The 13,908-nt window shown below is 49.5% G+C and overlaps 1 pseudogene; it reads right to left on the reverse strand.

Annotated features, from left to right (window-relative positions):
* Nucleotides 1–1,512: 1,512 nt before the first annotated feature.
* LOC134810300 (large ribosomal subunit protein eL29-like) lies at nt 1,513–2,156 on the reverse strand (annotated as a pseudogene).
* Between the last annotated feature and the right edge of the window lie 11,752 nt (nt 2,157–13,908).

Consider the following 13,908-nt stretch of genomic DNA (forward strand, 5'->3'; position numbering starts at 1 on the left):
TATCCAGGTACATCAGTCTGGGAGAGTGCACCCAGACTCAGGGACTCTACCAGGAGACTGCTGGGTGACTCCTAAGTCAGGAGTCTTAGCCTTGCCTGGCCTTTCCTTTAATTAACAATAATAATAGTCAACATTTGTATACCTCCTACTGTGTACAAGGCAGTGTTCTGCTTTAGGTATATTATCTCATTTAATTCTCACAACAACCCTAAGAGGCCAATGCTATTATTGTCTTCATTTTACAGATGGGGAAACCTAGGCAAAGAGAGGGTAAGTAACTTTCCCAAAGTCACTCAGCTTGCACACAGCAGAGCTAGGATTTGGCCCCAGCCAGCCTGCCTTGAGTTTGTGCTCTTACCCACCCCAGCACACTCTCAGACAGCATGGCCTGGCTTCTCCTGAGCCAGCGCTTCTGATTCCCCCTGGGGTATAACAGCTGATACCCTGTTTATACCACAACACCTGGGATGGGAGCTTCACCCAGGGGTGGCAGTGCTAGTACCCGGGCAGCACTCCCACCTTGTCTCTTACTCGGGAAAGCAGAGCAGAAGGTAAGCGGGAATAACGCTATCAGAGGGATGGGTTTTTAACTCATTATTTTCTCTTCTTCTTTTTTGTTGTTGTTGTTGAGATAGGGTGTCACTCCCATCACCCAGGTTGGAGTGCAATGCCACAATCTTGGCTTACTGCAACCTCCGACTCCTGGGATCAAGTGGTTCTCCTGCCTCAGCCTTCTGAGTAGCTGGGACTACAGGTGCATGCCACTGCACCTGGCTAATTTTTGTATTTTTTGTAAAGATGGGGTTTCTCCATGTTGCTCAGGCTGGTCTCAAACTCCTGGCCTCAAGCAATCCGCCTGCCTCCGCCTCCCAAAGTGCTGGGATTACAGGCATGAGCCACCGTGCCCAGCCTCCTTCTTCATTTAAATCACTCATAAAAAGTTAACCAAGATCTGGGCCAAGTGCAGTGGCTCAAAAATATATATACAAAAAAAATTAGCAGGGCATCGTGGCACACTTGTGGTCCCAGCTACTCAGGAGGCTGAGGTGGGAGGATTGCTTGAGCCAGGGAGGCAGAGGTTGCAGTGAGCCGAGATTGTGCCACTGTACTCCAGCCACTCCAGCCTAGGCAACAGAGTGAGACCCTGTCTCAAAAAAACAAAAGAAAGTTATCCAAGATCAGCAACAAAGTAGTCATGAAACACCCTTACAACCAGTCACAGCAAGGCCCTGGAGAATCTCTTTCATCTACTGAATGCAAGCAGCTGGGGCATCCGCTCCCAGCTGAAACATGCTGAAAGAGGAGTGGATAAGAGCACAGGTCTCAGGGTGGGTGCTGCCACTTCCAAGCTGTAAAACCCTGGACCACAGATTAGTTCACCTCTCTGGGCCTCAGTTTTCCCATCCGTAAAGTGGGGTGATAATAGCATCTCCTTGCAAAGTTGTTAGAAGTTTGTTTTTTGTTTTGCTTTTTTTTTTTTTGTTTTCCTGCCTCAGGTTTATTTGTACAAATGGCAGAGGAGGACACCAGCCCCATGCAGATGGCAGCCCAGGGGCGTCATACTAGTCCTTCTGTCCTCATGTTGGCGGACAGAGATCTCTACTCTGAAACCTTTGTAGGGGCCTGGGCAGCTTTGGGAGCCTGAGCTGGAACTGAAGCTGGAGCTGCAGCCTGGGCCTTGGTTTGGTCCTTGGCCTTGGCCTTTGGCCGGCACAGCCTGAGCCCCTTGGCAATGCAGGCACGAGCACGCTTCCCAAGCTTGGGGAGGGCAATGTAGGCAAGTCAATCGAGCTTGCGGCTGACACTCTTCGGGATCTTGGGCTTAACCTCCTTGGGCTTTCGAGGACCTTGATAGCCTCAGCACGTGCCCTCATGGCCTCGGCATTGTTGGCCTGCATCTTTTTTAGGCCCTTCTTGTTGTGCTTCTTGGCAAGGTGCATGCTCCTTAGGAACTTGGGGTCCACCCCATTAAGACATTTGTATCTTTGTGATCGGGGTTTCCTGATGCCATTTCTGTGCCATTTTGGGGACTGGTTGTGTGTGTTGTGGTTCTTGAACGTTGCCATGTCTGCACCTTAAGCCGCAGCTGCTAAAGCACCTAGAACCGGAAAAGCTAGAAAGTTTAAATGAACTAATGTATGTAAAGCATTCAGCCTAGGGCCTGGCACATAGAAGGTGCACAGCATGGGCTATTAGCATTACTACTGTGATCAGGACCACCCCAACCAAGTCATGCGCTCTTTTGGGGGAAGGAACTGCATCTTATTTATCTTTGTCTATTTGAGCATTTGCCATGGGCTTGGCACACAGTAGGTGCTCCATGTCTTAGATCAGGTTCCCCAGAAGCAGATCCTGAGATGAGGATTCATAGCTAAATGATTTGGGAGTGCTCCCAGGGAAACTGGAGAGGGACTCGGGGAGCAAGACAAGAAAGTAAGAGGCCAAGAAGGGTGCAGATTCAGGCAAAATTCTGCAGAGGGTGACTTCTGCCTGATCTCGCAGGGGAACTTGGGAGTGTAAATTACACCTCAGGGTTGTCCTCGCCCCAGGCAAGGGAGCTGGGACCTCACTCTCCTGCACCTCAGTCATTGGCTAAGGGCCACCATGGAGGGGATAGATTTCCAGGCACTTCCCATCATGCTCCAGTAGCAGAGGGCAGTGCTGAGAGACCACCTAGAAGGGAAGGCACCCAGGGGCCAGGAGGGTCCATGAAAATGGAAAAGGGGTGGAGGGGACCTGCCACCTTCCATAAATGTCATCCCAGCCTCTGAAAGATCACAGTTCCCCAGGAAGTCCAGGACAGTGGAGGCAGAGTGGGCAGAGGGGACTGCCAGGCCGTGGGAGCAGCTCTAACTTACACGTTGGTCAGAGCCGGGAGGTCCTTTGAGCGGCCAGCCTCCCTACCAGCTGACAGGGGCAGGCCTGGGACTGCCTGAGTTGGTCTTAAGAGCCCCTACTATGTGCCTGGCGTAGATGCTGAGTTCTTCACATGATTTTCTCATTTAACCCTCACACCACCCCTAGACAGATGACTCTGAGGCATGGAGGCATGGCATAGAGAGGCCTTCCTGTGACCCCCCAAAGAGCGAAGGGCAAAGATGACTGATGTCATTAAGAAATGCAAATAAAAACCACAATGAGCTATCATTTCACATCCACTAGGGTGGTTATAATAAAAAATCTTTAATGAAACATAAGTGTTGGTGAAGATGTGGAGAAATGAGATCCCTCACACATTGCTAGTGGGAATGTAAAAGGGTACAGCTGCCGTGGAAGTTTGGCAGTTCCACCTTAAGCTAAACACAGAAGCACAACAGGACCCTGAAATTCCACTCTTAGTATAGACTAAAACAAATTAAATACACTTGTTCAGACAAAAGCTTGCCCAAGAATGTTCACAGCAGCACTATTCACAACCCCAACAGTGGAAACAACCCCTATGTCCACCACTGATGAATGGATAAACAAAATGTGGTATATCCATACAATGGATTATTATTCAGTCTCATAAAAAGAAACAAAATACCGACACATGCTACAACATGGATGAACCTTGAAAACATTATGCTGAGTAGAAGAAGCCAGACACAAAAGGCCATATAGTGTACAATCCCATTTATAGGAAATGTTCAGAATGGGGAGATTTTTAGAGACAGAATGCAGATTGCTGGCTGCCAGGGGCTAGAAGTCAGGGACTGAGGAGCGGTGTGGAACTGGGGAGTGGTGACAGTCAAGAAGCATTTTCTTTTTTTTTCTTTTCTTTTTTTTTTGAGATAGGGTCTCACTCTGTCACCCAGATTGGAGTACAGTGGCATGATCTCCGCTCACCACAGCCTCAACCTCCTGAGCTCAAGCAGTCCTCCCACCTCAGCCTCCCAAGTAGCTAACTACATGGGCACACCATCACAAGAACTCATTTTTGTGTTTTTTTTTTTTTTTTTTTTTTGCAGATACAGGGTCTCCCCATGTTGCCCAGGCTGGTTTTGAACTCCTGGGCTCAAGCAATCCGCCCGCCTCAGCCTCCCAAAGTGTTGGGATTACAGGCATGAGCCACCGTGCCCAGCCTGCACAGCATTTTCAATGTACTAAATGCTGCTAAATTATACACTTTTTAAGGCCAGGTGCAGGGCTCACGCCTGTAATCCCAGCACTTTGGGAGGCCAAGGTGGGCGGACTGCCTGAGCTCAGGAGTTTGTGACCAGCCTGGGCAACATGGTGAGACCCCATCTCTACTAAAAACACAAAAAATTAGGCAGGTGTGTTGGCACACACCTGTAATCCCAGCTACTTGCGAGGCTGAGACAGGAGAATCACTTGAACACAGGAGGCAGAGGTTGCAGTGAGCCGAGATTGCACCACTACACTGCAGCCTGGGCGACAGAGTGAGACTGTCTCCTAAATAAATAAAACATTTTAAAATGGTTAAAATGGCAACTTTTATGTGTACTCTGCCAGAATTCTCTTAAGTTAAAAAAAAATGTGAGTTTTGAACCTCCCCTCCAAGGGCCTGGGAGCTGCCAACACAGAGTCAGCCACAGTGTTTCCAGATGGACAGAACGAATCAAAAAGATGTCTGCCAGACACTATGCCAACAGGAAGATGGGACTCAAGTTGTTTTTAAAATTTTTTGTGCCTTGGCCTGCTGGAGAAATAAAAGCTCTGAACTTGAGTTCACACAGGCCTGAATGTAAATGCTGGTTCCACCACTGGCTGTGTGACCTTGGGCAAATCACTGAGTCTTTCTGGGCCTCAGTTTTCTCATCTGTAAAATGGAGATAAGCAGCAGCTCTTTGTTAACTCATGAAAAAGCCCTAAGCGTAGTGCAGGAACACAGTAAGGACCAGCAAGGGTTGGTTTCTTTCCTCCCTCTCCTTTCCCCACACATGCCCTTGACATTTATCCCAGCCAGATTTCACCTGTACAGACACCCTCCCGGGAGGCTGTGCACAGAGCAGCACTTGTCGAGGTTCTCTGATGGACCCTGCCCATGGGATGTTTACACTTTCAAAGAGAAAACGAGTTAATCCACAGAAAGCCTAAGTGATAGAGGGGACTGAAGAATTTCTAAACTAATCCAGGAAATATTCTGGACTAATCCAGGAAATATTCAGGCCCTTTCCCTCCAATCACGCCACCAGGCCAGCAACCTGCTTCAACACTATCTCCCTTCACACGCATATGCTCTCCAAACTCCTAACCCAACAATTCCCAGGAGCTGGTTTCTGACCTTGTTCTCCCCTGTCCATAGCTCAAAATGTCAGCATAAGAATGCTGTTCGGCCTTTCTAGGGAAGAACTATTCTTGTTTTCAATTTTTGGTATTAAAATATTCATTTTTTAGGATACAATAGTAGGAAACTAATTTTTTACCTATCCTTTGTCCTTACTTGACAAAATAAGATGCCATGAACCTTTATGCCAGTTCCCAAAATGACTTTTTGAAATTTTATTGATAAATCCTCAAATCTGAGAGCACAACACTGTGCTCCCTAACCCTAATCTCCCTCTCCCAGCAGGGAGTGAATCCTGCTTCATTTGCTCAGTGAGCACGAGGAAGGCACGGGCCCTGGGGTCCATCCCTGCCAGGCCACTCCTTGCAGCCCTCTCTGTCATTCCCACAGTAGCAGACAGGCAACAGCATTCCCTCTTCCCAGCATCGCTGATGCCAGGCTGGGTACCACAACCTCTGCATACCAATGGACTGGTCCCTACATCCTGATGCCAGAGGAGGTGGGTAACATTGAGCCATCACACTCACCCAATTACCAGACCTCTGGGTCAGCTTAAGAAGGGATGGAGTCCGGGCGCAGTGGCTCACACCTATAACCCCAGCACTTTGGGAGGCCAAGGAGGGTGGGTCACCTGAGATCAGGAGTTCAAGACCAGCCTGACCAACACGGAGAAACCCCGTCTCTACTAAAATTACAAAAAATTAGCCAGCCATGGTGGCACATGCCTGTAATCCCAGCTACTCGGGAGGCCGAGGCAGGAGAATCACTTGAACCCAGGAGGCAGAGGTTGCGGTGAGCCGAGATCATGCCACTGCACTCCAACCTGGGCAACAAGAGCAAAACTCCATCTCAAAAAAAAAAAAAAAAAGAAGGGATGGTCTGTGTTCAGAGAGCAATTTTCCTCGGAACCAAATGAAGCTTCATCAGACTGTGTGGACCCCACTCCGCCTGAACAAGTCACAGCCCAATCTCCCCACTGAGAGGGGCCTATGAGCATCGCTGTGTCCTCTTGACCTTCTCTAAGTCTCTCGGGTTTGACCAGACCATTCTAGGTATTGTCCTACCACGCAGGGTAATGCGAAGGGCGTGGCCAAGGTCCCTAATGCTACAGCCAGTAATATACCCCAAACTCTCCACTCAAAATCCTGTCTTGGGCTGGAAAGCAAAGTAAGTGGCAGAAACATGAGGCCACCCCTGGGCATTCCCACTCTGGGAGATATCAGGCTCAGCCCCACATGTAACCTGCGGCATGTGTTAGAAACCATCAGGAGATCACCAAGGGCTGCTAAGGGAAAAGGTTGGGGAAGACAATGACAGGCAGGCAGGCAGCAAATACAGGCTAAGTGTTCACTATGGACCAGGTATACTGCTCAGGGTCAAGAAAGCAAAAATGAGGAGGACATGATGCCCTGCCCTGAAGGGGCTCACAGATGATCAAGTGTGGCTTGGAAGAAGAGGAGAGGCCAGGACTAACACATATCAAGTCTGTTCATCTTCTGAGTTCCCAGAGAAAAGAGCCCCACACTCACGGAGCTGACAACCAAGCCAGAAAGTAGGGAAATTTCAGGTTGGGATAAGCCCTAGAAGAAAATAAACAGAAAGTAAGATGAAGCAAAACCAGGCGGGGGATTTAGAGAAGGTGGTTGCAGAGGGCCTCTCTGAGGAGGTGACATTGGAAATGAGGTGGAGAATGGAATAAGAAGGAAACATTCCAGGTAGAGAAGGGCAGGTGCAAAGGCAGGGATGCAAGAAAGGACTGAGAATGTTCAAGGAGGGGCAGGGACGTTGATGTGGGTGAGATGTGGAGAGCAACAGGAGATAGGAGGCAGGCAAGGCTTTGCAGGCCTGGTGAGGAATCCGGGTTAAATATGAGCATTATCCCCATTTAGTAGATGAGAAAACCGAAGCTCAGAGGTTAAGTAACTTGCCCAGGGTCGCAGAGCTGGTGAGTAGCCAAGCTGAGATTCCATCATACAGTCTGGTAACAAAGTCTATGTTTTCTTTCCTCTACTCACTGAACAGGAACTGGCTGGCTGTGACAAAATGTGATAACTGTTAAGTGATTAACGACAAGTGGTTTATGACAGAAGCCTGGGGTGGGGGGACACAGTTTGCCGGGGAAGTCTTCATGGAGGAACTAACTGGGTCCCTAAGAATGAGGAGGATTTTGCCAGGTGGAAAAGTGGGGAGGACGAGCGCTCAAAACAAGGAGAATAACTTGAGCAAGGCCAGGGATGTGGAACATGAGGCCTGGTGGGAGCTGAGAGGCAATGGAGTTGCTGAGAGTAGAACTGGCGGGAGATGGGCGTGGAAGGCAGGGTGGGCCAGACCAGAAGGGACCCTGAATGCCTACCAAGGATGTCTACATTGAATTTCTGGGCAACGAGGAGCCAAGGCAGGTTCTTCAACAGGCTGAGCTGTACTGTGCTTTATAAAGATGACTGTGATGCAGGAGCCTGGAGAGGCTGGTGTGTGGGGAGGGGCAGCTAAAATAAATGGCCAGAGGCTGCAGAGAGAGGTGGGGCAGGACAGGGCCCGTCAAGCCCCAGAGGTAACCAAGACTGAGACGGAGTTTCACTCTTGTTGCCCAGGCTGGAGTGCAATGGCGCGATCTTGGCTCACTGCAACCTCTGCCTCCCGGGTTCAAGCGATTTTCCTGCCTCAGCCTCCTGAGTAGCTGAGACTACGGGCGTGTGCCACCACACCCAGCTAATTTTTGTATTTTTAGTAGAGACAGGTTTTCACCATGTTGGCCAGCTGGTCTCGAACTCCTGATCTCAGGTGACCCACCCTCCTTAGCCTCCCAAAGTGCTAGGATTACAGGAATGAGCTACCATACCCGGCCAAGAAAGTATTTTTACAGACCCCAAGAATGGGGTGTCCAGCTGGGCATGGTGGCTCATGCCTGTAAAATCCCAGTACTTTGGGAGGCCGAGGCTGGCGGATCACCTGAGGTCAGGAGTTCGAGACCAGCCTGGCCAGCATGGTGAAACCCTGTCTCTACTAAAAATACAAAAAATTAGCTGGGCGTGGTGGCAGGAGCCCGTAATCCCAGCTACTCGGGAGGCTGAGGCAGGAAAATCGCTTGAACCCAGGAGGCGGAGGTTGCCGTGAGCCGAGATGGCGCCATTGCACTCCAATCTGGGTGACGAGAGCGAAACTCCGTCTCAAAAAACAAAAAAAGAATGCAGTGTCCCCAGCCCCAGGCCCCGCCCTGCTTCACCCCACCTCCCTCCGCAGTTTGGCCTGGGTCCATGGCTGGAGTCCCTTCCTAGCCTATAGCCCCAGGCCCTGCTGCAGTGACCCCCATCAGCCCAGGGCATTCTGTTCATGCCCCATGACTCTCATGAAGGATGAGAGCAGGGTGCTGGCTTTACAGGAGTTGGGTGAACCTCAGATACTGAGAGTGGACAACACTTACACAGCCCTGACCCAGAAAGGGGACCTGTTTTAAGTGCTTTATTTTGACTCACTTCATCCCTACAAGGTAGGTACTATTACATTCCAAGGAGGGGAAACTGATGCACAGGGGACTTGCCCAAGGGATGTGAACCCTGGCAGTCTGGTGCCAGGGTCTGTCCTCTGTACTCCGCCTCAAGGTAGTCATTGCTCTCTCTAGACTCTGAGTGTCTCTACCTGCTCTCCTCTCTCCTCTTTGCTTTCACAATGATCCTGCCAGATGCTCTCTTTCCTGCCAGAAGGGAGGGCTACATGTGAAAATCTGGCATCAGAGTCTCAGCCACTCCCTCCTCAGGAACCACCTGCCTGCCTGCCATAGCAGGCGGTGAAGAGCCAGCCCTGACATCAGACAGCTCCTGGAGGCAGGCAGGCCTGTCTGAACCCTCCTCCCTGCTGCAACAGAAATGGCTACCAGCCCCACTGGCCAGGCCTACAGCAGACTGTGCCTGGCCCCCACTTGACAGGCAGTGCTCACCTCTCACCTCTGCTCCGGGGTCCCAGCTGAGACAGCACCTGCCCAGGATGTCATGGTGCCATAGTTGCACCAGCTCCAGGACCAGGGCAGCTGAAAGCCCCTTTGCCCACTAGATGGCACAATGTGCACAGAAATGTGGGTTGACCGCTTGGCCACCCTTTCCACCTGCAGAGGAACTGGATTTCACCACACTCTGCATTTATCTCATCTTTATTCTCATTCCTCATCCTAACCCATAGCCAACCATTTGTATGTGTCCTTGCAAAACAAGTGCATGTATTTTTTAGTTTCACAATTAGTAATGTATATATATATATATATATATAAATAACACACACACACACATTATAGATATATTTCTTAATTGTTTTTGCTCAGCACTGTATTTTTAAACCTCATTCATGTTGCTGTGGGCACATTTAGTTTCTGGTGGGCACCTTCCACATTTATTTACCCACTCTGAGGGCGACAGGCACCCGAGTTCCCTCCAACACCCCAGCAACCCTGCCATAACCGTCCTTGACAGGAACCGTTACAGCTCGGCCTGAAAACCTAAGAAGCGGAATTGCCAGGTTACAGGGCATGCAGCGACTTCATTTGGCACAGTACTGCCAGCCAGCTCTCAACCCACCCAGTTCTTGGAGGGTTCCTGGGGAAAAGACGCCCAGCCTCCTAGGACTAATCAGCCTAGCACCCCTTCCTGTGGGGAGGGGCCCCAATCCTTTCTGCTTGGGCCCAAGGGAGATGGAGAGCCAGTGGCCTCTGTCAAGAGCGTCTTGCAAAGGTAAGACCTTAAGGTCCTACATCTCCCCTGGGCATTTTTTTTTTTAAGTAAAGGGCAATGGCTGGCCTGTTAAATCCCCCACATCCCTCTCTTCAGGAGCCTGATTACAAAGCCCATTCTTTTTCTCCCTTCTCCTCCCACAGAACTATCCAGGTTTCCTGCATTTTCCCATTTCTCTTCCTCTGCCCATCCCTTCCATGTGAACACCCTACACTTACTAGCTATGTGTCTGTGGACAAGTTACTTGGACTCTCCCTCTTTGTCTATAATATGGAAATAAGTAATATCATTACTAATAATAGGCACACAGGCATAATCCCTCCCTGGCCTCTGCACACAGCCCTCTCTCTAACTCAATGCTGCCCCACTTCCCACATATATTTAAGCAGCTCAAGCTCCTCCTCCCCCAGGAAGTCATCCCTGATTGAACCAGATATAGTCCCAATGTCCTTAATCCAACTGTCACCTACTAAAAGCTCAAGTGATTATTTTTGGCTGAAATTTGAAATAACAATAATGGCTATGATTGATATGCTGAGCACCTACTATGTGCCAATAATTCTATGGCCTACTCCATATCCACACAAGAGCCCTGGAAGGCAGACATTGTCATCCCCACTTCTCAAATGAGGAGGCTGAGACTCAGAGAGTAAGGTGACTTGCCTGAAGTCATTGGCAGGTAATTGTCAAGGTCAGGACTGGAATACAGGCTTGTCTGATATAAAAGCTCTACCCCACACCACCTCCTTCAGAATCCCTTCCTCTTGCCCTCATTCCCCCATACACATGGTATGTGCATTGCATTTTAAAATTATTTGTGATTTTAAGTACACAAATAGTAGAGAGATATAGTCTCTTTATTAAAAAATTAAAGCACTACAGAGCTGTGTCACCTTTGACCAGGAACCTTCTACCTCCCTCCTCCCCAAAGGAACTCCCACTATTAGCACTGTCTTGGGTATCATTCTTGTGCTTTTTTGCCTTTTTTTTTTTTTTTTTTTTTTTGAGACAGGGTATCTTGCTCTGGTGCCCTGGCTGGAGTGCAGGGAATGTAGTGGTGTGATATCACAGCTCACCACAACCTCTGCCTCCCAGGTTCAGGTGATCTTCATGCTCAGCCTCCCAAGTGGCTGGGATTACAGGTGCACACCACCAAGCCCAGCTAATTTTTGTATTTTTAGTAGAGACGGGGTTTCACCATGTTGGCCAGGCTGGTCTCGAACTCCTGGTCTCGAGTGACCACCCACCTCAGCCTCCCAAAGTGCTGGGATTATAGGTGTGAGCCACTGCACCCAGTCCCATAAATTTTTCTGTATTTGTAGGAAATAATGTTGTTAAGTGATTTTACATAAATAATGTGTGTGGGGCCGGGCACAGTGGTTCATGCTTGTAATCCCAGCACTTTGGGAGAACAAGGCGGGTGAATCAGTTGAGACCAGGAGTTCAGGACCGGCCTGGTCAACATGGCGAAAACGCGTCTCTACTAAAAATACAAAAATTATCTGGGCATGGTGGCCTGTGATCCCAGCTATGCAGGAGGTTGAGACACCTTGAACCCAGCGTATGGAGGTAGAAGTGAGCTGAGATTGCACACTGCACTCCAGCCTGGGTGACAGAGTGAGACCCTGTCTTAAAAAAAAAAAAAAAAAAAAAAAAACCCACAATAATGTGTGAGGTATATCACTCTTCAACAGGCTTTTTTCCATTCAACAATATGTCCTGGAGAGCTACATCTATCTATACCTACACCATCCTTTCTTGGAACAGTTGTGTGCTACTCCATGGCACACATGGACTTTGCTTATTTACCCAGGCCCCTACTGATGGCTATTCAGATTGTTTCCAATTCTATTAAAAACAGGCTGAAAGGAGTATGTACAGACCTCTCTGGGCACTGTGGTATGTGCTCTGTGCAGGGCATGGACAGTCATCTCTTCTCATCTGTCACATTGTTAGCAAACACCTCTCACAGGGGTTCTCAACTTGGGAACCACTGGAGGTTTCAGGGGGACCTCAAATCCCTGAAATTGTACCCAGAGTAACCTATGTATGCCTCTGCATATATGCACTATCTGGGGAAAGGGTCCACAACCCTTAGCAAGTTTCAGGTTTTCGAAGGGCCCATAAAAGCTAAGAAGTACCGACCTGTATTAACTTTCATACCTTTATGTTCTGGCTCATATACGATGTTATGTGCTCAAAAGGACAAGCTGGGCAACATAAAGCCTCTTCTCCCCCTTGTTCTGTCAACAAGGATTCCATCTAGTGCTGAAAGAAAGGACCTCTGGAGTCAGACCCAGGCCTAAATCCTGGCTCCATCCATTACTATGCAATTTGGGGCAATTAATTAACAACCAAGCTTCAGTTTCCACAATACAAACTGAGGTGAGTAAAACCTGCTTCATAGAGTTGTTGTAAGGAGTAAACAAAATCCCTTGCACCAAGCATCTAGCAGGCACAGTAGGTACTGCTATGCACCTGTGCCCTTGGTTTCCTTAAGTTCTGGCCAAGAGCTTTAGGCAACTGGGACCTTCTCAAGGGCAGGGACAAAGGCTCACCCAGAGTCTGCAACCCCCTTGAGCTCTGAGCCTAAATCTGTCATGGACAAATTAGGAGTGAATACACTGAGAAGAGTCCTTGTCCAGGCTCTCCAGGTCATACCACAGCAGTGCCACTAGGAGGCTGCAGGACAGGCCCTGGGACTGGAGAGACTCTGCAGGAGCAGCTCTGACTGAAATAGTGTGTGCATGCAAGTGTGCATGTGTTGTGTGCTCATATATGTAAGTGTGTGAATGAGTATGCATGTCTGAGTATGAGCCTGTGTCTGAGTGTGTATGTGTTGGCATGTGTATGTGTGTACACGTGGGTTGGGAGAGGCAGAAACCAAAGGGAAGACAGGGTTTCCAGAGAGGCAGCAGCAGCCCTGGCTTCTCCCCTTGAGTGTCCAGGCTGCTGGAACAAATATTCCATTACCTACTGTGTGTTAAGCACTGCTCCTGTCCTTGAACTCACAGGAAGACAAAAACAAGACAGTTAGGTTCAAGCAATATTTCCAGGTGCCAGCATTGTTCTAGGCACTGGGGATACAAAAAGACACATTCCTTGCCCTCCACCAAGGTCAGACACGACACACCCCTGGAGTCGGTGGCACTTCACTGAGTAGAGCCCTGTACAGGGCACCCAGGAAGAGCTGTGCTCAAGACCAGAAATTGTGGAGAAAGGCATAGTTGACCCTGTCCTGGGCAGCAAACCCTTTGAGAGGGGCCACATCCCCTACCCTGCCGACTCAGACCCAAAATATCTCCAGCCACCTTCTCTCCTCCCTCACTTGGCCACCAAGCAATGCTGGACAGAACTCTTCTCTGTCGGGGGAGATCACGGGGCATATCGCCTTCAGTACACTGATAACCCTTTCTCCATCCTCACCTTCCCTCTGGCGCTGGCCCCATCTTTCCCCTCCCACCCTTCCCCTCACTCCCAGTAGACAACCCCCCTTTCCCAACTAACATACAAGCTTACCTCTCTGAGCACCCAGTCCCCCCACCAGGCTCAGGGAATGAGGTGCCCTTTCGCTTGCTCAGATTCTCCTGCTTCCTGCTCTGCTGGGGTCTCCTTCTATCAGTCACCACTGACCCCCACCCCGACTTCCACTCACAAACCACCACCAACTATGGTGCAGTGGCACTGCAGCGCGGTTAGGCAGCCCAGCGTCACCGTTTCCCAGGCCTGGGACCTTAGACAAGTTACCCCACCTCTCTGAGCTTTGGTTCCTGTGCCTGTAGCACAGGGCGAAACCCAGTGATGCTGACAGAACCTACCTCATGAGGCCGCTGGGAAGATAAGATTATACTGGGCACATAAAATGCTTAGGACTGGGCTAGGAAGTGTTTAGTGAATGTGATCACTGCTGCTGTAAGCCCCTGACAGCATTCACAGTATCTGAAGGGCACAAAGCCTCTA

This window comes from Pan troglodytes, chromosome 5 (assembly GCF_028858775.2).
Source record: "Pan troglodytes isolate AG18354 chromosome 5, NHGRI_mPanTro3-v2.0_pri, whole genome shotgun sequence".
NCBI classification, from domain to species: Eukaryota; Metazoa; Chordata; class Mammalia; order Primates; family Hominidae; genus Pan; species Pan troglodytes.